Source organism: Tachyglossus aculeatus, chromosome 1 (genome assembly GCF_015852505.1).
Source record: "Tachyglossus aculeatus isolate mTacAcu1 chromosome 1, mTacAcu1.pri, whole genome shotgun sequence".
In the NCBI taxonomy this organism is placed as follows: Eukaryota; Metazoa; Chordata; class Mammalia; order Monotremata; family Tachyglossidae; genus Tachyglossus; species Tachyglossus aculeatus.
Window position 1 is genome coordinate 106,083,463 of NC_052066.1, and position 23,203 is coordinate 106,106,665.

Consider the following 23,203-nt stretch of genomic DNA (forward strand, 5'->3'; position numbering starts at 1 on the left):
CAAGTCCCCTGTTGGGGCCTGGGTCAGAAGGGCCTCATCCATCCATCCATCCATCTAAATGAAAGGTTCCTGAAACACCCTCCCTCCCCTGGGCTGGGGACTACTCTGGTTTGAATCCTTCTGGTGAAGCCTGAAGCCCAGGATAGGACCCTGCATGACCAACAGGGATCCTTAAAGCTTAGAGCTTTGATAACCCTCAGGTGCTTCACACCCTAGCAACACAACCCCAGTGCTGTGTTATTGGATGAACATGGGCACCTGTGGTGGAGACTGGTCCCACCCCCATACCCTCATCCCGTGGGAAGGTTCTAAAAAATTGACCAGAGAGAACTTGAAACTGCCCCGGCTGGATTTCATGTTTTAAAAGAACCTAGCTTTCATATCAGTCGATTGATGCTATTTACTGAGTGCCTACTGGGTGCGGAACACTGTACTGAATGGTTGATCCTTTTGCAATGTGCTTTCCTCAGGCCCTGTCTGAAATGGCCCAGGAGTGAAAAAGATAGACATCAGCACCCAATCCAACTTCCCAGAGCTTGGGGTTGGGGGTGGGCCATCAGGGATATGGGAAAGCCCAGGGAGGTTGTGAGCTGCATCTGAGTCCAAGAAGCTCCTGGAGATCATTTATCTCACCCACCCCATCCTTCTCTGGACCAGCCATAAGTGCTCAATAAATACGACTGAATGGAATGAATGGTGAGGAGTAAGTTAGGAGCTGGTTACAACAGTGGGAAAGTGGGGAGAAACAATTGCTCTTCACCTCCTCAAATCACTTCCCTCAACTCCTTCTGGGGCTTCCTGGAAAGAGCTTACTGGGGCCAGGAGCGAGACATCACCTGAGTTCGACAATCTCTCCAGCAAACAATCAATCAATCAATCAATCATATTTATTGAGCACTTACTATGTGCAGAGCACTGTACTAAGCGCTTGGGAAGTACAAGTTGGCAACATATAGAGACAGTCCCTACCCAACAGTGGGCTCACAGTCTAGAAGGGGAAGACAGAGAACAAAACCAAGCATATTAACAAAATAAAATAAATAGAATAGATATGTACAAGTAAAATAAATAAATAAATAGAGTAATAAATAGGTACAAACATATATACAGATATACAGGTGCTGTGGGGAAGGGAAGGAGGTAAGACGGTGGGGAACAGCTCTGCCTTCACTCTACTGGCTACCCTGAGGTACGTGCCATGGGCTTTGAAGACCCAATCGAGTTCAGAGCTGCCTCACTGTGTTCCCAAAGAATCACAGCATTAATAATCCATAGTCAAATCGTTAGAAGCAAATCCAAGTGAAAGAGGAAAATGGATGGCATGCTGTAAGTTTAATGGGGAGCTAATAAGACTCTGTTCCTCTGTTGTTAACCTGATTAGTTCCTGTCTCTCACCAACCAAACTGACAGTTGGTGTGAGCTGTGTGTTTCAAATGTGTGGTAATTGAACAAAGCATCAATGCTTTCCTGGGTTAAGATGATCCTCTGTATAATTATTATTATTGAATAATAATAATATAATACTTGTCACATTTATTGTTTATTGTGCACATGGGGTAGATACAAGATTATGCGATCAGACACAGTCCATGTCCCACATGAAGATCAGAGTCCATCTTATCCCCATTTTTCAGATGAGGAGACTGAGGCATGGAAGGATTAAGTGACTTACCCAAGATAATAATAATAATAATAATAATGGCATTTATTAAGTGCTTACTATGTGTGAAGCACTGTTCTAAGTGCTGGGGAGGTTACAAGGTGATCAGGTTGTCCCACAGAGGGCTCACAGTCTTAGTCCCCATTTTACAGATGAGGTAACTGAGGCACAGAGAAGTTAAGTGACTTACCCAAGTCACACAGCCGACAATCCACACAAGTAGGCCAGTGGTGGAGCGAGTCTCCTGACTCCCAGTTCCGCGCTTTTTCCACTAAAAGGATGCAAGCTCAAAAAACCCTCCAGGACCTGGAATGAATTCTTTACTATGGGATGTAAAGCACCTATTTCCAATCAAGGCTGTTCTCAAAAAATTGGTGCTGTGGGCTATGTAGGCATCTTCCCAGAGGCATCGTCAGAGGTGAGCTGTGAGCCCCACTGAGTTGATTCATTCATTCATTCAATCGTATTTATTGAGCGCTTACTGTGTGCAGAGCACTGTACTAAGCGCTGGAAAGTACAATTCAGCAACAAATAGAGACAATCCCTGTCCACAACAGGCTCACAGTCTAGAAGGGGGGAGACAGGCATCAAAACAAGTAAACAGACATCAGTATAAAGAAATAAAATTATAGATATATACATATACACATTGCTGTGGGGAGGGGATGGGAGGGAGAGCAAAGGGAGTGAGTCGAGGTGATAGGGAAGAGAGGGGGAGCTGAGGGGAAGGGGGCTTAGTCTGGGAAGGCCTCTTGGAGGGGGTGCTCCTTCAGTAGGGCTTTGAAGGGGGGATGAATGATTGTTTGCTGGATTTGAGGAGGGAGGATGTTCTAGGCCAGAGGTAGGACGTGGGCCAGGGGTCGATGGCAGAACAGGCAAGAACGAGGCCCAGTGAAGAGGTTAGTGGCAGCAGAGGAGTGGAGGGTGCAGGCTGGGATGTAGAAGGAGAGAAGGGAAGTGAGGTAGGGAGGGGCAAGGTGATGAGAGCTTAAAAGCCAATATTGAGGAGTTTTTGTTTGATATGGAGGTGGCTAGGCAACCACTGGAAATTTTTAGGAGTGGGGGTGACATGCCCTGAACGTTTCTGTAGAAAGATGATCCAGGCAGCAGAGTGAAGTATGGACTGAAGTGGGGAGAGACAGGAGGTTGGGAGATCAGAAAGGAAGCTGATGCAGTAATCCAGACAGGACAGGGTGAGTGACTGTATTAAAGTTAGAACAGTTTGGAAGGAGAGGAAAGGGTGGATTTTGGCAATGTTGTGAAGGTAATAATAATAATGGTGGTATTTGTTAAGTGCTTACTATGTGCAAAGCACTGTTCTAAGTGCTGGGGGGGGCTACAAGGTGATCAGGTTGTCTCACTTGGGGCTCACAGTCTTAATCCCCATTTTACAGATGAGGTAACTGAGGCACAGAGAAGTTAAGTGGCTTGCCCAAGGTCACACAGCTGACAAGTGGTAGAGTCAGGATTCGAACCCATGACCCCTGAGTCTGAAGCCCTCGCTCTTTCCACTGAGCCACGCTGCAAAGGTGAAATTGACATGGAGTTGATATATGACTGAATAATTGAATAAACGAATTAATGAATGAATGTGAGCACCACGTGGGACAGGGACTGTGCCCATCCTGATTAACGTGTATCTACCCCAATGCTTAGAACAGTGCTTGACACATAGAAATCACTTAAATATATTATAATATTAATAATAAGGCAGGCAAGCACATCCATTCATTCATTCATTCAATCGTATTCTCTGTGCCTCAGTTACCTCATCTGTAAAATGAGGATTAAGACTGTGAGCCCCCCGTGGGACAACATGATCACCTTGTAACCTCCCCAGCTCTTAGAACAGTGCTTTGCACATAGTAAGAGCTTAATAAATGTCATTATTATTATTATTATTATTACTGTGGGCAGAGCACTGCACTAAGTGCTTGGGAAAGTACACTACAACAATAAACAGTGACAATACCTGCCTACAATGAGCTCATAGTCTAGAGGGGAGCAATACAAATAAATAAAATTACAGACGTGTACATAAGTCATAGTGCTGGAAACATCTTCAGGGACCTCTGACAATTTAACATGTTTGCACTGTAAAGATAAGTTTTCAGGGGTGATGCCTGAACAGAAAGAGATTTGAAGCTGACAACGCTTTTAAATTTGATAAGGTTTTTAGATTAAAGGCTAGTATAGCGAATACAGTCATTTCTAACTTGGCTTAGAAAACACGTAAAACAGACTGGTACAATTCCTGCCAGCGTAATCAATTTCTCTGTACAAGTTCTTGGTCCTGAATTCCTAAGTTTGAGACTGACCCATTTTTCCTGATGGGAGCCCGTAGAACCACCAGTTACAAATTATCTTTTTGTGGATAACAAGAAAGATGTAGGGATGAAATTCAATTCCATGCTCTGCATACTTCTCTTCATTGAAATTATATTTCAGACCTGCCTCCCTGGGTTTAGTTTGCCATAAAATGGTTTCCTATCTGTAGATTAAGTATCCTCTAAATGAAAATTCTAAAAGATCAGTGCATGGAGAGAATTTTTTTTTATTTTTGCTCTCTATACTCCACGGGGAGCTTTGGAACTTAAAATTTGCCCATTTGGTGCCTCACTAATAGAGATGAAATGTAAATAAAGGCTTCCAATTCTAATCTGGTTTTGCCTTAACCTAACTTTAGGGTTCACCATGAACAGATATGCCCCTCAGGGTTGCACCTGGAGAGTTTCCAGTACTTTACCAGTCTCGGCTATGGGAGGGAGAGTCAAGCAGAGGCCTTCCCATTCCATTCCTAGCTTGGCCAGTGGCTAGCAAGTGGAAGGCAATCTGCTACAAGTCAAAACTCACCTGTGCTGGACAGCAGTGGCATGGGAGAGAGTCGAGTGTGGAGACTTGAGTTTACTGTGTGGAAGGCTGCAGTGGTAAACCACTTCCATAGTTTTACCAAGAAAACTCCATGGATACACTACCAGAACGATTGCAGATGGAGAGCGGGACGTTCTGAGAGAGATGTGTCCATGGTGTTGATGTGGGTCGGAAATGACTCCACAACATAAGACAAGACGAACAGATACCATAGCCTCATCCTGGTCTCATAGGAAACTCCATCAAATTAAAGAAAATATGGATTGTGAGCTCCTCCTCAACGTTAAAAGGATAGAAGTATATCTTTGCCACAGGCGATTATATCCATCCTTTCCCAGCCCCCATATTTTTCTGCCAGCAGATACAGTTGCCAAGATAAGGGGAAATATCCTTAGAGTGCTGGCATCTTCTTCTACAGCCTCTGAAGTGCAGAAAAGATCATCAGAGGATCTTCATGTTACTTAGCAACCAGAGAATACTATTTGCCATCATATCATTAATACGATGTAATAGTGCTCCATATAATACATTCATTTTGCATTAATGAAAATCAAATTTGCTAATATGACACAAAATCTGGTCTAAATGGTGGTTTTCTGTAAGACTTAAGTAGCTTACTTATTAAATTACACGAAGTGGTTTTCATGTTTGAGATGGTTTTATTATCATAGTAGTGACTTTGTTTTCAATAACTCCAGCCAAAATGCAACAGTGTAATTTTCCAGTTCCAAAGCAGTAATGTCTGAACTTCAACAAAGCGCCACTCCTTGGAGTCATCATACCCAACGGGCCACCTATAAGGTGTCATTTCCCCGGTACTCTTGATGTTACCCTAGCCTCTTGGCCAGTTGGCACATCACTGGCTTCTATGTTATCTGCATTTTTCACAATAATGGAGAGGAGAAGGTGTTAGTAGCATGTCCTCTGAGGATGTGGAAAAAGCTCAGGGGAGTTAATATGCCTTGGGAGCTCCTCATTCATTGGTGGTGTTTATTGAGCACTTACTGTATGCAGAGCGTTGTTCTAAGAGCTTGGGAGAGTACAATACAACAGAATTAGTGGACACGTTCCCTGCCCATAATGAGTTTACAGTCTAGATGGGGAAACAGACTTTAATATGAATAAACTTCCCTCCCAAATCCTCTCCTCCAACCCTACTAACCTAAGGTTGAGAACACCACCGTTCTCCCCTAATCTTTCAAGCCTTTAACCTTAGCATTATCCTCGACTCCTCTCTTTCAACAGGCATATTCAGTCAATAGTAAAATTCTGTCATTTCTTCTGCCACAATATCTTTAGAACCTGCCCTTCCTGTCAATCCAAACTGCCACTTCTCTGCTTCAAGCACTCATTGTATGATGATGATGATGATGATGGTGGCATTTGTTAAGCACTTACTATGTGCAAAGCACTGTTCTAAGAGCTGGGGAGGATACAAGGTGATCAGATTGTCCCACGTGGGGCTCACAGTCTTCATCTCCATTTTGCAGATGAGGTAACTGAGGCACAGAAAAGTTGAGTGACTTGCCCAAAGTCACACAGCTGACAATTGTATCCTAATTCTACTACTCCATTAGCCTCTTCTCAGACCTCCCCAGATCAGTTTCTTAAAACAACATTCTATCCATGTCTCCCCACTCCTCAAAAACTTCCAGTGTTTACCCATTCCTCTCTACTTCAATCAGAAACTCCTGACCATTGACATGAAGGCAATCATCCCCCTCCTTGTTCTCGCTCCTCTCAATCAATCAATCATATTGAGCACTTACTGTGTGCAGAGCACTGTACTGAGCACTTGGGAGAGAACGATACAACAGAGTGGGTAGACATGTTGTTACACATGTTCCCATCCCACAACGATCTTATAGTCTAGAGAGGGAGATAGATATTAGTATAAATAAATAAAGTTCAGATATGTACATAAGTTCTGTGGGGCTGAGGGAGTGGTGAATAAATGGTGAAAATACAAGTGCAATGGTGATGTAGAAGGGAGATGGTGAAGGGGAAATAAAGGCTTAATCAGAGAAGTCCTCTTAGAAGAGACATGCCTTCAATAAGGCTTTGAAGGTGGGGAGAGTGATCATCTATTGGATATGAAGAGGGAGAGTGTTCCGGGCCAGAGACAGGACATGGGTGAGCGGTCAGTGGCTAGATAAACAAAATCAAGGTACATTGAGTAGGTTGGCACTAGAGGAGCGAAGTATGTTGGCTGGGTTCATTCATTCATTCATTCAATCGTATTTATTGAGTGCTTATTGTGTGCAGAACACTGTACTAAGCACTTGGGAAGTACAAGTCGGCAACAGATAGAGACGGTTCTTACCCAACAACGGGCTCACAGTCTTGTGGTAGGAAAGCAGTGAGGTGGTTTTGGGGGAGGGGGCAAGGTGATTGAGTGCTGTAAAGCCAGTTGTAAGGAATTTCTCGTGGATGTGGATGTGGTTGGGCATGGAGTGAACTTTTTGTAGAAAAATCATCCAGGCAGCAGAGTGATTTGTGGACTGGAGTGGGGAGAAACAGGAGGCAGGAACGTAAGAAAAGAGGCTGTTACAATAATCAAGACAGGATAGGATAAGTGCTTGGATTAACGTGGTAGCAGATGGGATGGGGAAGAAAGGATTGATTTCTCACTTTACCTCAGCTTGAATGATTAATTCCTCTTAGTTAACCTACTAATTGTTCCACATTCTCGTCTCTCTCTCACCACGGACCTCTTGCTCAAAGCCCTTCTTTCTTCCTGGAATTCCCTCACCTTTTCCCTTCAGCAGACCACTGCCTTACCTATCTTCAAGGCCCTTCTGAAATCGTGTATTCTTCGGGACCTCTTCCCTGAGTAATCTTTCATCTCCCCACAGTATTTTCCCTCTACTGCCACTTCAGCAGATGCATGTCATCTAAGCACTTGAGTATTCATGCTCCCCCCTAACACTTATGTTCATATTATTATTATTATTAGGGTACTTGTGAAGTCCTTACTATGTGCCAGGCACAGTACTAAGTGTTGTGGATATCTTTACGCTATATTCTTTCTTCCTACCTGTAATTCATTTTAGTGTCCCTCTCTGCCACAGGTTCTAAGCTCCTTGAGAGAAGGAATGGTGTCTGCTAACTCTATCGTACTCTCCCAAGTGCTTAGTACAATGCTCTGCACAAGAGTAAGCGCTCAATTGATGCTATTATTTGATTGATTCACCCACTGATCTCTGCCATGTCTTTGTACTCTGAGGGAAGATGAAGGAAAGATGAAATGAAGGATCTCCTTAAGAGGCATAAAAATGAACAGGAGACTTTTGGAAGAAGCCAGTGAAAGGAAGATGAGGTACAAACTGTGAAACTGATGGGAACCATGCCTGACTTTGAAGGATTGTAATGGGCAAGTCTAGAAGAAGATGAAAGACAGCTTTTGTTACTTCATGAATGGAATAGATGGAGCAAGTAAGGGGGCTTTTAGCAAATCTGTAATTTTTTATGGTATTTGTTAAGCACTTACTATTTGTCAGGTAGAGATTAGAGTTGGGTGTATTTATTTACATTTCATCTCTATTTATTTATTTACATTTCGCCCCCCCACGGTCGACCCCCGGCCCATGTCCTCCCCCTGACCTGGAATGCTCTCCCTCCACACATCTGCCAAGCTAGCTCTCTTCCTCCCTTCAAAGCCTTACTGAGAGCTCACCTCCTCCAAGAGGCCTTCCCATACTGAGCCCCCTTTTTCCTCTCCTCCTCCCCTCCCCCCTCCCCACAGCCCCTGTATATATGTTTGTACAGATTTATTACTCTATTTTACTTGTACATATTTACTATTCTATTTATTTTGTTAATGATGTGCATCTAGCTTTATTTGTTCTGACGATTTGACACCTGTCCACATGTTTTGTTTTGTTGTCCGTCTCCCTTTTCTAGACTGTGAGCCCATTGCTGGGTAGGGACCATCTCTTTATGTTGCCAACTTGTACTTCCCAAGCGCTTAGTACAGTGCTCTGCACACAGTAAGCGCTCAATGAATGAATGAATGAATCTCTATTAGGGATGGGGTAGATACAGGATAATTGCTTCAGATCCAGTCCAGTGAGTCCAGTGAGTGAACTGAGGCACAGAAAAGTGAAATGACTTGCCCAGGGTCACCCAGCAGACAAGCAGTGGAGCCAAGATTAGAACCTAGGTCCTTCTGACTCCCAAGCCTGTGCTCTATCCACTAGGCCATGCTGCTTCTCAAGTTGGAAAGAAGTGCTAATGATTTAGGGAATCTACTTTAGAAACAGCACAAACAAAGGGGAAATGTGTTCCTGGCCATATAGGTCTATACCTCGCCCGCTCCTACCTCACCTCCCTTCTCTCCTTCTCCAGCCCAGCCCGCACCCTCCGCTCCTCTGCCGCTAACTTCCTCACTGTACCTCATTCTCGCCTGTCCCGCCTTCGACCCCCGGCCCACGTCCTCCCCCTGGCCTGGAATGCCCTCCCTCCACACATCCACCAAGCTAGCTCCCTTCCTCCCTTCAAATCCCTACTGAGAGCTCACCTCCTTCAGGAGGCCTTCCCAGACTGAGCCCCCTTTTTCCTCTCCTCTTGCTTCTCTTCTTGTATCTACCCAAGAGCTTAGTATAGTGCCTGACACTATTAAGCACTTAACAAATAACATTAAAAAGTACCTTCACTTTTGACTTTATTCTAAAATATAAGTAATCCTGTTTGATTTACTATCATTTGCAAATTACATGAGCATATTCTTGTTATCTTCATCTAAATGGTCAGTAAAGTTCTATATGAGAACCTTGTCCAGGACTGACCCTTTGGGGTAGAGTGAAGCTTGAAGCTATACTGTGGACACACTATATTTCAGCCCCTCCCTGAGGACATGCAGAGCTTTCTTATTGTTTTCCACTTCTTTATGTATCACTCTATCGTTGAACGGTTCACTGCCTAGGTAACAAAATCTAAATGGCTGCATTCACCTTTGGTTGTGTGTGCATTCTATTCCAAGTGCCTGCTAGTACATACCTTATTGCCATCCAGAGCCCTGTGCTGATTCCGCTAAGTATTTCATTATCATCCGCACGCCTTCTTGTGTCTGTCCCTTCAGAGCCCAGTCATCAGCATGCAGTAGCTTCTGGGTGACTGTGTCAAGGATTTTTGATGATACTCGTCAGCTTGTTGAGTTGGAAGAGTTTCCTGGTTGATCAGAAATGTATTACAATACCACTGTCTCTTGTCGCATCCTCACGGCCTCTGACCAGAAGGAGAGACTAGGTTGAATAGCCCTGAGCCTTTCATGCAGCCCTACTTCATACCTTCCAAAGTGATGATTTATTCTGAATCACATGGTGATTTCCTTGTCTTGGAACAATGGTGGGTTCTCTATGCTTTCTCGATCTCGAAAAATCACTTTCAGGAAATCACTGAGGGGTTGTTGAGATCCCAGTCAGATCCACACCCCCCACCCCTGCTTAGTTTGGGATGAAGATGGGTCCAGGCAACTCATCATTGGTGCTGTGTTGGTGTTCACTGGGCCTTTTCACTCCTTTGGTGATGAGTATTAGTCTTTGGTTTTAGTGTAGATTAGCCTAGCCAAGACCCAATGCTTAATTATCTTTGGGTTTTTCCAGGGCTCAACCCTAGCACCTCAGAGCCTGCAGTTTCATGTTATGAGCCTGCAGTTTCTGCTTCTGCTCACCTGGTTTTATTATTACAAATTAGGCACTGCCTGGTTCTCTTCAACTTTGGCAACCCACCACTGATCATGAGTGTTTCTTCCTTGATCTGCACGTCCCATCTCAGGTCTCTTTGGGCCTCCCTTCTGTTGTCGTGGAGGTCTTCAAAGTGTCGACTTGGAATTGTTCACCGTAATTGCTGAATCAATCAATCGATTGGAGAACCAGTGTGGCCCCGTGGATAGAACATAGGCCTGGGTGTCAGAAGGAACTGGGTCCTCAGCCGGGCTCGCCAACATGTCTGCTGTGCGACCTTGGGCAAGTCACTTCATTTCTTTGTGCCTCAGTTATCTCATCTGGAAAATGGGGATTAAAACTGTGAGCCCCATGTGGAAAATGGACTGCATCCAATTTGATTAGCTTGTACCTACCCCAGCACTTAGTACAGTGCTTGGCACAAAGTAAGTGCTTAACAAATACCATTAAAAACAGTTATATACAACTAGTCTTTGTGGGGGTGGCTGACCACTAATAGACACTGTACAATAATAATAGTCAATGGTATTTATCATCAGTCAACATCAATGATATTTATAGAGGACTTACTGTGTGCCGAACACTGTACTAAGTGCTTGTGAGAGTACAACAGAATTGGTAGAGACATTTCCTCAAAGAGGTCCCCATTCTCTGTGCCAGTAGAGAAGCAGCATGGCGTAATGGATAGAACATGGGCCCAGGAGTCAGAAGGTCATGTGTTCTAATCCTGGTCTGCCACTTATCTGCTGTGTGACCTTGGCCAATTCACTTCACTTCCTTGAAGTATCCCATCAGTTTCTACTGCTCCCTTGGAAACGAATAATCCTGTATATATGTTTGTACATATTTATTACTCTATTTATTTATTTATTTATCTATTTTACTTGTACATATCTATTCTATTTATTTTATTTTGTTAGTATGTTTGGTTTTGTTCTCTGTCTCCCCCTTTTAGACTGTGAGCCCACTGTTGGGTAGGGACTGTCTCTATATGTTGCCAACTTGTACTTCCCAAGCGCTTAGTACAGTGCTCTGCACACAGTAAGCGCTCAGTAAATATGATTGATTGATTGATAGATTGTTTCCCTGGGCTTCAGTGACCTCATCTGGAAAAAGGGGATTGAAACTGTGAGCCCCACATGGGACAAGGGACTGTCCATCCCAGTGCTTAGAACAGTGCCTGACATATTGTGAATGCTTAACAAACACCATTATTATTATTATTACTTCTTTGCTCTGAAGAGGCACTTGTGATGTTACTACAGAGCTTCTTGAGAGTAAACTCTGTGAGGATTGGCTAACCACTAGTCACGTACCAGCTTCCCTGGATTGGAGGTGGGATTATATAGTTTGATTCCAGGCTCCCAGAGCAAATCCTGAGCACCCATTTCAGTTGATCAATCAATCAGTCATATTTATTGAGTGCTTACTGGGTGCAGGGCACTGTACTAAGCGCTTGGGAGAGTACAATCTAACATAGCTGGTAGACACCACAGTGAGTTTACAGTCTGGGGAGGGCATAGGGATGGTTTATGTAGGAATGCTCTTGAGTCTAATTTTTAAGACTACACATTGAATACAGCATCTTGAGAGACCTTGGCTTAGGGTCACTTCATATGAAGGTGTAAGGTAGGACAAGGTATCCAGGTTCTTTAAATCTCATGCTGTCAGAGGGCAATGGAGAGCAAGAAAGAAGTGAACACAGTACAACAGGGTTATGTTCCTTCTAATGGTAATGCATCGTGAATGGCTAAATTGAAGGATACATTTCTCCCTGGACTTGCAGGTGATAAATGGGATTCATTCCCAAAGCTCTGGCAAAATCATATAATAATAATAATGGCATTCGTTAAGCACTTACTATGTGCCAGGCACTGTTCTAAGCGCTGCGGTAGATAAAAGGTAGTCAAGTTGTCCCACATGGGGCTCACAGTCTTAATCCCCATTTTACAGATGAGGTAACTGAGGCACAGAGAACTTAAGTGACTTGCCCAAAGTCACACAGCTGACAAGTGGCAGAGCCGGGATTCGAACCTACGATCTCTGACTCCCAAGCCCGGGCTCTTTCCACTAAGCCACGCTGCTTCTCCTTTATGTGCCAATGTATTGTTGCATTAAATACCACTATTGCTAAATCCTCTTCAAAGTAATTCTAGGCACAACAGTAAATAAATAAGGAGTTGAGGTACGATTATAGGCCTTTGTGGGAGTATGCAGAAGCAGAAACTTGTTCTGCTTACTGTGGTGGTGGTCCTTCTTTGGTTATACAAAAGACTTCTCCTTGTACTCTATTTATTTTACTTGTACATATTTACTGTTCTATTTATTTTGGTAATGATGTGGATTTAGTTTTAATTCTATTTGTTCTGACGACTTAACACCTGTCCACATGTTTTGTTTTGTTGTTTGTCTCCCCCCTCTAGACTGTGAGCCCGTTGTTGGGTAGGGACCGTCTCTATATGTTGCCAACTTGTACTTCCCAGGCGCTTAGTACAGTGCTCTGCACACAGTAAGCGCTCAATAAATATGATTGAATGAATGAATGAATGAATGAATAAAGAACTTTGTTGCAGGCTAACACCTTCTGAACACCTGTACATACTTTGCAATCCTCTCTCCACCAAGATCTTCTTCAATTGGGTTTGTAAATTAATTCATTTTCTTAGTGATTCTTCATTCATTCATTCAATCATATTTATTGAGCGCTTACTGTGTGCAGAGCATTGTACTAGGCGCTTGGGAAGTACAAGTTGGCAACATATAGAGACGGTCCCTACCCAACAACGGGCTCACAGTCTAGAAGGGGGAGACAGACAACAAAACAAAACATATTAACAAAATAAAATAAATAGAATGAATATGTACAAGTAAAACAAATAAAGTAATAAATACATACAAACATATATACAGGTGGTGTGGGGAGGGGAAGGAGGTAAGGCGGGGGGTGGGGAGGGGGAGGAGGGGGAGAGGAAGGAGAGGGCTCAGTCTGGGAAGGCCTTCTAAATCCCCGAATGTCAGCTAGTGGCAGGGAGACCTTAATCAATCAATCAATCAATAACATTTATTGAAAACCTGCTGTATTCAGCATGCTAGACTGAGCATCTGGGAAAGTACATTAGAATTCATCATCAGCATCGTATTTATTGAGCACTTACTGTGTGCAGAGCACTGTACTAAACACTTGGGAAGTACAAGTTGGCAACATATAGAGACAGTCCCTACCCAACAGTGGGCTCACAGTCTAAAAGGGGGAGACAGAGAACAAAACCAAACATACTAACAAAATAAAATAAATAGAATAGATATGTACAAGTAAAATAAATAAATAAATAGAGTAATAAATATGTACAAACATATGTACATATATACAGGTGCTGTGGGGAAGGGAAGGAGGTAAGATGGGGGGGATGGAGAGGGGGACGAAGGGGAGAGGCGGGAAGGGGCTCAGTCTGGGAAGGCCTCCTGGAGGAGGTGAGCTCTCAGTAGGGCCTTGAATTAGCAGACACAATCCCTACCCACAAGGAATTTACAATATAGGAGGGGAGGCAGACATAAATTACAGGTAGGAGGAAGCAATAGGATAGGAACATATGTACATGAGTACTACGGTGTGGGCGTGAACTCCCAAGTGTTGGGTCATGGGGAAGTGCTGAAATGACAGTTAACCAAAGAAGGTGAGTTGTGATTTCAGAAGTGTTTTGAAGTTGGAGAGAGCAGTGTTTTACCAGATAGGAAGGAGGAGGGACTTCCAGGCAGAAGGAAGGGATTAAAAGGTCAACGAAGCTCGCTGTGGGAAGGGAATGGGTCTATTGGCGTGGTGTACAGAACATGGGCCTGAGTCAGAGGTCATGGGTTCTAATCCTGGCTCCTCCACTTTGCTGTGTGGGTTTGGGCAAGTCACTAACTTCTCTGTGCCTCAGTTACCTCATCTGTAAAATGGGGATTAAGAATGTGAGCCCCATGTGGGACGAGGAATGTGCCCAACCCGATTTGCTTGTATCCACCCCAGCGCTTAATATAGTTACTGGCATGTAGTAATAATGATAATAATAGCATTTGTTAGGCCCTAACTATGTACAAAGCACTGTTCTAAGTGCTGGGGGGGGTTACAAGGTGATCAAGTTGTCCCACGTGGGGCTCACAGTCTTAATCCCCATTTTACAGATGAGGTAACTGAGGCCCAGAGAAGTTAAGTGACTTGCCCAAGGTCACACAGCAGACATGTGGCAGAACCAGGATTCGAACCCATGACCCCTGTAAGTATCAATCGCTCAATTGATTGATTGATACTCCCCCTCCCAGACTGAGCCTCCTCCTTCCTCTCCCCCTCCTCCCCCTTCCCATCCCTCCACCTTACCTCCTTCCCCTCCCCACAGCACCTGTATATTTGTTTATATGTTTGTACGTATTTATTACTCTATTTTATTTGTACATATTTATTCTATTTATTTTATTTTGTTAATATGTTTTGTTTTATTCTCTGTCTCCCCCTTCTAGACTGTGAGTCCACTGTTGGGTAGGGACCGTCTCTATGTGTTGCCAACTTGTACTTCCCAAGTGCTTAGTACAGTGCTCTGCACAGAGTAAGCGCTCAATAAATACGATTGAAGAAGAAGAAGAATTGAATGTTCCCCAAGGAGGGGTACTTAGAAATGGATCTCCTCCCCTTTCGGAGTGTGGAAGCTGGTTGGAGTGACCACCACAGTGACTTAAAGTTGGTCATCATTCATTCATTCATTCAATCGTATTTATTGAGTGCTTACTGTGTGCAGAGCACTGTACTAAGCGCTTGGAGGATTTCCTGTCTGAGGCAGAGAAGTTGCCCATCAGAGGTTTTTGAGGAATGGTCAGACATGAAAGCAGCGTGGCTCAGAGAAGCAGCGTGACTCAATGGAAAGAGCATGGGCTTGGGAGTCAGAGGTCATGGGTTCTAATTCCGACTCCACCTTTGTCAGCTGTGTGACTTTGGGCAAGTCATTTAACTTCTCTGTGCCTCAGTTACCTCATCTGTAAAATGGGGATGAAGACTGTGAGCCCCTCGTGGGACAACCTGATCACCTTGTAACCTCCCCAGCGCTTAGAACAGTGCTTGGCACATAGTAAGTGCTTAATAAATGCCATTATTATTATTATGAAAGGAAGGATGATTTAGAAAAGTGATCCAGGAAGCAGAGTGAAGTGTGAACTGTCAAGGGGAGAGACTGGAAAAAGGATTATTACCTAGGAGGCTGATAGTTGAGTCAGGATATCATCAATCGTGTTTATTGAGCGCTTACTATGTGCAGAGCACTGTACTAAGCGCTTGGGAAGTACAAATTGGCAACATAAGGATATGAAAAGTTTCTGGACCAGAGTGGCGACAGCTTGATAACAATACTATTAATAATAGTTGTAGTATTTGTTAAGGCTTGCTATGTGCCAAGCACTGTACTAAGCATTGGAGTAGAAATCGTCAGAACAAATAGAAGTAAAGCTATATGCACATCATTAACAAAATAAATAGAATAGTAAATATGTACAAGTAATCATATTTATTGAGCGCTTACTGTGTGCAGAGCACTGTACAAAGCGCTTGGGAAGTACAAGTCGGCAACATGTAGAGATGGTCCCTACCCAATAACGGGCTCACAGTCTACAAGGGGGAGACAGACAACAAAACAAAACATGTAGACAGGTGTCAAAATCGTCAGAACAAATAGAAGTAAAGCTATATGCACATCATTAACAAAATAAATAGAATAGTAAATATGTACAAGTAAAATAAATAGAGTATTAAATATGTATAAATATATACAAGTGCTGTGGGGAGGGGAAGGAGGTAGAGCTGGGGGGATGGGAAGGAGGAGAGGAAAAAGGGGGCTCAGTCTGGGAAGGTGTCCTGGAGGAGGTGAGCTCTCAGTAGGGCTGAGACTACCTACCTATACTAGCTATTTGAGAGCTATTTATACTACCTATTTGAGAGTTTGGGCAGGAATGGAAAAATGGAGATAGGGAAATAGTTGGATGATGCAGTGGGGTCCAAAGAAGGTTTCTTTTAGCATGGAAGAGGTGTGGGTATGTTTGAAGGCAGAGTGTAAGAAATCATTAGAGAGTGAGCTTTAGGTTGGAATGTAAAGTAGCTGCAAATATTTTTATATGGTGTGAAAGAATGGGGTTGGAGGTTCACATGGAGGGAGTAGATTTTGAAATCAGTCAAGAGATCTCTTGGGAGGTGGCCGAAAAGGATGACGGAGTGCATGTTGGGTTAGGAAGAAGCTGGGAAGTTGAAGCAGAAGATTTTTTGGAGGGCTCACATCTCACGGTTTTGATTTTGTCGACAGTAATTGGCAAGGTCTTCAGAGGGCAAGCATGGGGAAAGTAAAGACATTGGGAGTTCCAGAAGGGAGTTAAAGGCCTGGGATAGTTGTGAGGCATAGGAATTTCGGGGGAGAAGAAGTGTTGCTGAGCAGAAGAGAGGGCAGATTTATAGCAGTTAAGGATGAAATTGAAATGGCATAATGTGTCTGATGCCTGAATTTCTTCTACAGTACTTCAGAGGAACATACCTTGTAGGTAATCCAGGGCTTCTTCACTTACAATGATGCTTTGGATTATCAAAGATTGATGAAGCCCTATTTACATCATCCCTTTCTAGCAGCAATAGTATAAAGTAATAGTAATAATAATGGCATTTATTAAGTGCTTACTATGTGCAAAGAACTGTTCTAAGCGCTGGGGAGGTTACAAGGTGATCAGGTTGTCCCACAGGGGGCTCACAGTCTTAATCCCCATTTTACAGATGAGGTAACTGAGGCACAGAGAAGTGACTTGTCCACAGTCACACAGCTGACAATTGGCAGAGCTGGGATTTGAACTCACAACCTCTGACTCCAAACCCGTGCTCTTTCCACTGAGCCACGCTGCTTCTCACGCTGCAAGTACTTCGTGCAGAGCACTACACTAAACACAGGGAGAGAAGGCACAGTTGGGAATTAGACATGTTCCCTGTCCCACTGGGGGCTCACAATTGGCGAGTAAATGTGGGGAGAAGGGGCTAGAGACAAACACATCAGAAATGATGAAACGTTAAGACACAACACAGACGAATACATGAAAGAAGAATAAAATCAGCAGGGGGCTGTGACTAGAGCAGAATTTCAGGTTCTTTGAGGCTCAGAGTTCAGGGCACACCCATAGCCACAACGACCACTGCAATAGCCACCACTCTTTTGTGAAGGTGTCATACTGTGGATGTTATTCTCTTTTCTTCCGGGATGGTGGAAGGCAGGACAGGATGGAGTCCAAAATAAATTGCCTCCCCAAGTCCACAGATTTTTTGCCTAGGTGCTGAGCGATCTCACCTATGCTTTGAAAATCTGATGTTAACTATAGGTATCGCTTCCTCCAGGATCCATATATTGTTGATTGTTTAATCTTATCCCAGCTGGGGAGGAGACAAGAAGGGATCTATTTACCTGTAGCGCCTAAAAGAGCAGCATGGCCTAGTGGAAAGAGGACAGGCTTGGGAGTCAAAGGACCTGGGTTCTAATCCCAACTCCACCACTTATCTGCTGCATGATCTTGGGCAAGTCAAGTTAAATGATTTAATTTCTCTGAGTCTCAGTTCTCTCATCTGCACAGTGGGAATTCAATACCTGTTCTCCCTCCTACTTAGACTGTTAGCCCCATGTGGGACTTGATTATCTTGTATCTAGCCCAGCGCTTAGTATAGTGCTTGACACAGCACTTAACAAATGTGCTTGGGTTTTTGCATAGTGTAAGGCATCAGATAATATTTAGTTGATTTGCCGGAGTGATTGTATTGTAGGTGGTTGAATCATGGCTGGTTGTAGTCCAGGTTGAAGTATAAAATAATACTTACTGTATCCCCAGATAGTAAGTGTTACAGAGTCACTGTAACTTCAGGTGTGCCTAGAATCTCTTCTGAGCTGCTCTAATCAATCAACCAATCGTATTTATTGAGCACTTACTGTGTGCAGAGCACTGTACTAAGCGCTTGGGAAGTACAGGTTGGCAACATATAGAGACAGTCGCTACCCAATAGTGGGCTCACAGTTTAGAAGGGGGAGACAGAGAACAAAACTAAACATACTAACAAAATAAAATTAATAGAATAGATATGTACAAGTAAAATAAATAAATAAATAAATAGAGTAATAAATATGTACAAACATATATACATCTATACAGGTGCTGTGGGGAAGGGAAGGAGGTAAGATGGGGGGGATGGAGAGGGAGACGAGGGGGAGAGGAAGGAAGGGGCTCAGTCTGGGAAGGCCTCCTGGAGGAGGTGAGCTCTCAGCAGGGCCTTGAAGGGAGGAAGAGAGCTAGCTTGGTGGATGGGCAGAGGGAGGGCATTCCAGGCCCGGGGGATGACGCGGGCCAGGGGTCGATGGCGGGACAGGCGAGAACGAGGATGATGGTTTGAGAAATTATTTTATGAGAATGCCAGCCTATTTGGAATGAGCAGTGCTCGTTAGCCCCTCTCAGGATTCATTCATTCATTCATTCATTCATTCATTCAATCGTATTTATTGACCACTTACTGTGTGCAGAGCACTGTACTAAGCGCTTGGGAAGTACAAGTTGGCAAAATATAGAGATGGTCCCTACCCAACAGTGGGCTCACAGTCTAGAAGGGACTAGAAGAGAGTACTGGAAAGTTTCCAGTACCCTACCAGTTTCGGCTTTGGGAGGGAAAGTCAAGCAGAGGCATACCCATTCGCTTCCCAGCTTGGGCAGTGGCTAGCCAGTGGAAGGCAATCTGCTATAAGTCAAAACTCCCCTGTGCCAGGCAGCAGCAGCATGGGAGAGAGTCGAGGGAGGAAGCTCAAGTTGAGTGCGCAGAAGGAGGCAACGGTAAACCAATTCTGTATTTTTACCAAGAAAACTCTATGGATACACTACCAGAGCAATTGCAGATGGAGGTGGGCATTCTGGATAGTTGTGTCCAAGGAGTCACTATGAGTCGGAAATCACTCGGCAGCATAATACAAAACAAGACAAGTGTTCATTAAACCATTAGAAATGCAGCCTACTACTTCAACTGGGCATAGGTTTCTCTTGGGGACCCATCCTCTTATTTCTCTGAACTGCTTAGGCAGACAAAGTGGTTGGAATTCTGAGTCCAAACTGATTACCCCAGTGCTTAGTGCAGTGTTTGATTGAGTGAATTCTATTTATTTATATTAATGCCTGTGTACTCGTTTTGATGTGTACATATATCTGTAATTCTGTTTGTTTATGTCGATGCTATTGATGCCTGTTTACGTATTTTGATGTCTGTCTCCCCCCTTCTAGACCGTGAGTCCGTTGTGGGCAGGGATTGCCTCTCTCTGTTTCCGAATTGTACTTGCCAAGTGCTTAGTACAGTGCTCTGCACACAGTAAGCGCTCAATAAATACGATTGAGTGAGTGAGTGAATGTTTGGTACATCGTAAGCATTTAACAAATACCATTTAAAAAAACCCAAAAAACCTCAAGATAATCTGAATCTAATTTTAAAACTTGCTCCACTGGACGTATTTCATTTGTATTTGTGTTGTATTTGCACATACCCAGTGCCCATTCTGTATTTTAAAGGTGACAAAATAATCAATGTCATTCTGTGAGGTTGGGCGTTTATACTAAGGTTCCATGAGTGAGCTTTTAATGTTTGACTCTTGGAAATTGCAAAACTATAGACAAAATTGAGGCACCAGAAAGGCAGAGGACTGTTGGTTTTACTCTGAGCTTTTCCTAAGACTGATAAAAAAGGTATGAGAGCATTAAGGAAAACTCCCAGGATCGTTATAGCAAAACATTAGCAACCTTATGTGAATCATGGCAACTGAATCCTGCCTCCCTGATTTATGTTTATGAAATATTTCTCACAAGGAAGAGCAGTCATTTAACCAAAGGAAGAAGAAGCAGGCAGCCGCAGGCCGAGGGAGCGGGGAGGGTCTGTAGACGTTCGCGAGGAACGGCCCCTCACAGCACAAGGTGTGCCTTGGTTCTCCTTTGTTCACCTCTCACACGTTGGCTTTCACTACCGAAAACAGCTAGGAAATGGGGCCAACTGGGAGCCGGCCGGCGTGGCTGAGTGAGTCTAATGCTCCTACATCCTCTTGGCAGCCTAATTAGAGGGAAATGGTTGTGCTTTCTATGGGGAGAGAAGCAGGATAAGAGAGGAGGGATGCACGGAGAGATGCTTAGCCCTGAGAGCTTTTCTTTTCCCCTGGAATTAACGCTGACCTTACCTCGTCCTAGTAGTCTGAACTTACATAACCGATCAATGTAAATAGCTGGACAACCTTCAGGAGTATTGGATTTGTTGTACCAATTCAATACCAAATGGGGCTCCCGATACACTACAGGCGTGCAAAGAAACCTTTCAGCCAGAAGGAGTGGGGAAATGCAGGAAGCTGAATCTTAACCTCAGTTACCTATTCAGCGAGATAGGATTCAAATGTCTTTCAAAGTGTAGGGACATGGATTAAAATTGAACCTCCACCCAAAACAAATGGCATCCAGACTGCAGAACTCAATTAGAAATGAGAATCAACTTGAGATATCTAGAGATATGACTAAGTGATGAGTGGATTGATAATACTGATCCTTCATACAGATAAATCTGCATTTAAAATCCAACACTGATTCTGGATTTGGGGTGGATTGATAGGTTCTTCATTCATTCAGTCATATTTATTGAGTGCTTATTGTGTGCAGAGCACTATATTAAGTGCTTGGGAAAGAACAATACAGCAATAAAGAGGGACAATCCCTGCCCACAACACGCTCACAGTCTAGAGGGTGGGAGACAGACATCGATACAAATAAACAGGAATCAATATAAATAAATAAAATTGCAAGTATATACATAAGTGTTGTGGGGTGGGGAGAGGGGGAAAGAGCAAAGGGAGAAAGTCAGGGTGATGCAGAAGGGAATGGGAGATAAGGAAAATGGGGGTTAGTCTGTGAAGGCCTCTTGGAGGAGATGTGCCTTCAGTAAGTCTTTGAAGGGGAGTAGAGTAATTGTCTGGTGGATTTGAGGAGGGAGGGCATTCCAGACAAGAGGTAGGACATGGGCCAGGGCTCAGTGGCGAGACAGGCGAGATTGAGGCACAGTGAGGAAGTTAGCACCAGAGGAGTGAAGTGTTCTGGCTGGGTTGTAGATGGAGAGAAGCGTAGTGAGGTGGGAGGGGGCAAGGTAATGGAGAGCTTTAAAGCCAATGGTGAGGAGATTTTGTTTGATGCAGAGGTGGATAGACAACCAGTGGAGATTTTTGAGGAGGTGGGTGACATGTCCTGAACGTTTCTGAAGAAAGATAATCCAGGCAGTGGAGTGAAGGATGGACTGGCGTGGGTAGAGACAGGTGGTTGACAGGTCAGAAAGGAGGCTGATGCAGTAATCTAGGCAGGACAGGATAAGTGATTGTATTAACGTGGTAGCAGTTTGGATGGAGAGGAAAAGGCTGATCTTAGGGATGTTGTGAAGGTGAGAACAGGATTTGTTGACAGATTGGGTATGTGGCTTGAATAAGAGAGCAGATTCAAGGATAACACCAGGGTTATGGGCTTGTGAGACAGGAAGGATGGTGGTGTCATCTATAGTGATGGGAAAGTCCAGGAGAGGACAGGATTTGGGTAGGACGATAAGGAGCTCTGTTTTGGACATGTTAAGTTTGAGGTGATGGGAAGACATCCAAGTAGAGATGTCCTGAATGCAGGAGGAGCTGCGAGCCTGGAGAGAGGGAGAGTGATCAGGGGAGGAGCTGTTGATTTGGGTATCATCCGCACAGAGGTAGTGGAAGCCGTGGGCACGAATGAGTTCTCCAAGGGAATGAGTGTAGATGGTGAATAGAAAAGGACTGAAAACTGAACTTTGAGGGATCCCCACAATTAGGGGGTGGGAGGGAGAGGAGGAGCCTGCAGAGGAGACTGTGAATGAATGGCCTGAGAGAGATGAGGAGATCCAGAAGAGGAAAGAGTCAGTGAAGCCAAGGTTGGATAATGTATCCAGGAGAAGGGGGTGGTCCACAGTGTCAAAGGCAGCTGAGAGGTTGAGGAGGATTAGAAGTTGTTGGATTTGGCAAGAAGATCATTGGTGACCTTTGAGAGGTCTGTTTCAGTGGAGTGAAGGGGAGGGAAGTCAGTTTGGAAGGGATCCAGGAGAGAATTGAAGGAGAGAAATTTGAGACAGCAGGTGTAGACGACTCGATCAAGGAGTTTGGAGATAAAAAGGTAGGAGGGAGATGTGGCCATAAATTGAGGGAGCTGTGGGGTCAAGGGAGGGTTTCTTTTTAAGATGGAGGAGGCATGGACATGTTTGAAGGCAGTGGGGAAGAAGCCATTGGAGGATGAACAGTTGAAGATGGCTGTTAAGGAGGGAAGGAGCAAGAGTTTTGTTAAGGTGTGAAGGAATGGGGTCCGATGTGCATTTGGAAGGGGTGGCATTTGAGAGGAGGCAGGGGGTTTCCTCTGAGGAAATACTGCTGAGGAAGATTGGAAAGTTGAAGAAGGGGCCAAGAGAAGGAAGGTTCTTCTTTAATTGGCACCTGAAATGGGGGCCAAGACTGATCCAAAAAGTTCTGGGAAGATCCACTGGGCTGGTGCCCATAATGATAATAATAATAATAATAATAATAATAATAATAATAATAATAGCATTTATTAAGTGCTTACTATGTGCAAAGCACTGTTCTAAGCACTGGGGATGTTACAAGTTATCAGGTTGTCCCACAGGTTGTCTGTGACGGGTTGTCACAGTCTTAATCCCCATTTTACAGATGAGGTAACTGAAGCCCATAGAAGTTAAGTGACTTGCCCAAAGTCACACAGCTGACAATTGGTAGATCCAGGATTTGAACCCATAACCTATGACTCCAAAGTCCGTTCTCTTTCCACTGAGCCACACTGCTTCTCTGCCCATGGGAACCGCTTCGTGATGGAGAGAAGGGCCAGAAGGCTAGAGAAGTTGTACACCTCCAATCGTCCTTGGAAGATTTCC

General features: G+C 44.1%; 1 protein-coding gene and 1 non-coding gene across 2 annotated transcripts in view; both read left to right on the plus strand.

Annotated features, from left to right (window-relative positions):
* CFAP61 (cilia and flagella associated protein 61) overlaps nucleotides 1–23,203 on the plus strand; it is a 389,026-nt gene that overhangs the window by 341,361 nt on the left and 24,462 nt on the right. The gene's annotated exons all lie outside the window — the stretch shown is intronic.
* LOC119937446 lies at nucleotides 4,366–4,503 on the plus strand. Its single transcript, XR_005454113.1, has one exon. It is a non-coding gene; the product is annotated as a small nucleolar RNA SNORA7 (small nucleolar RNA).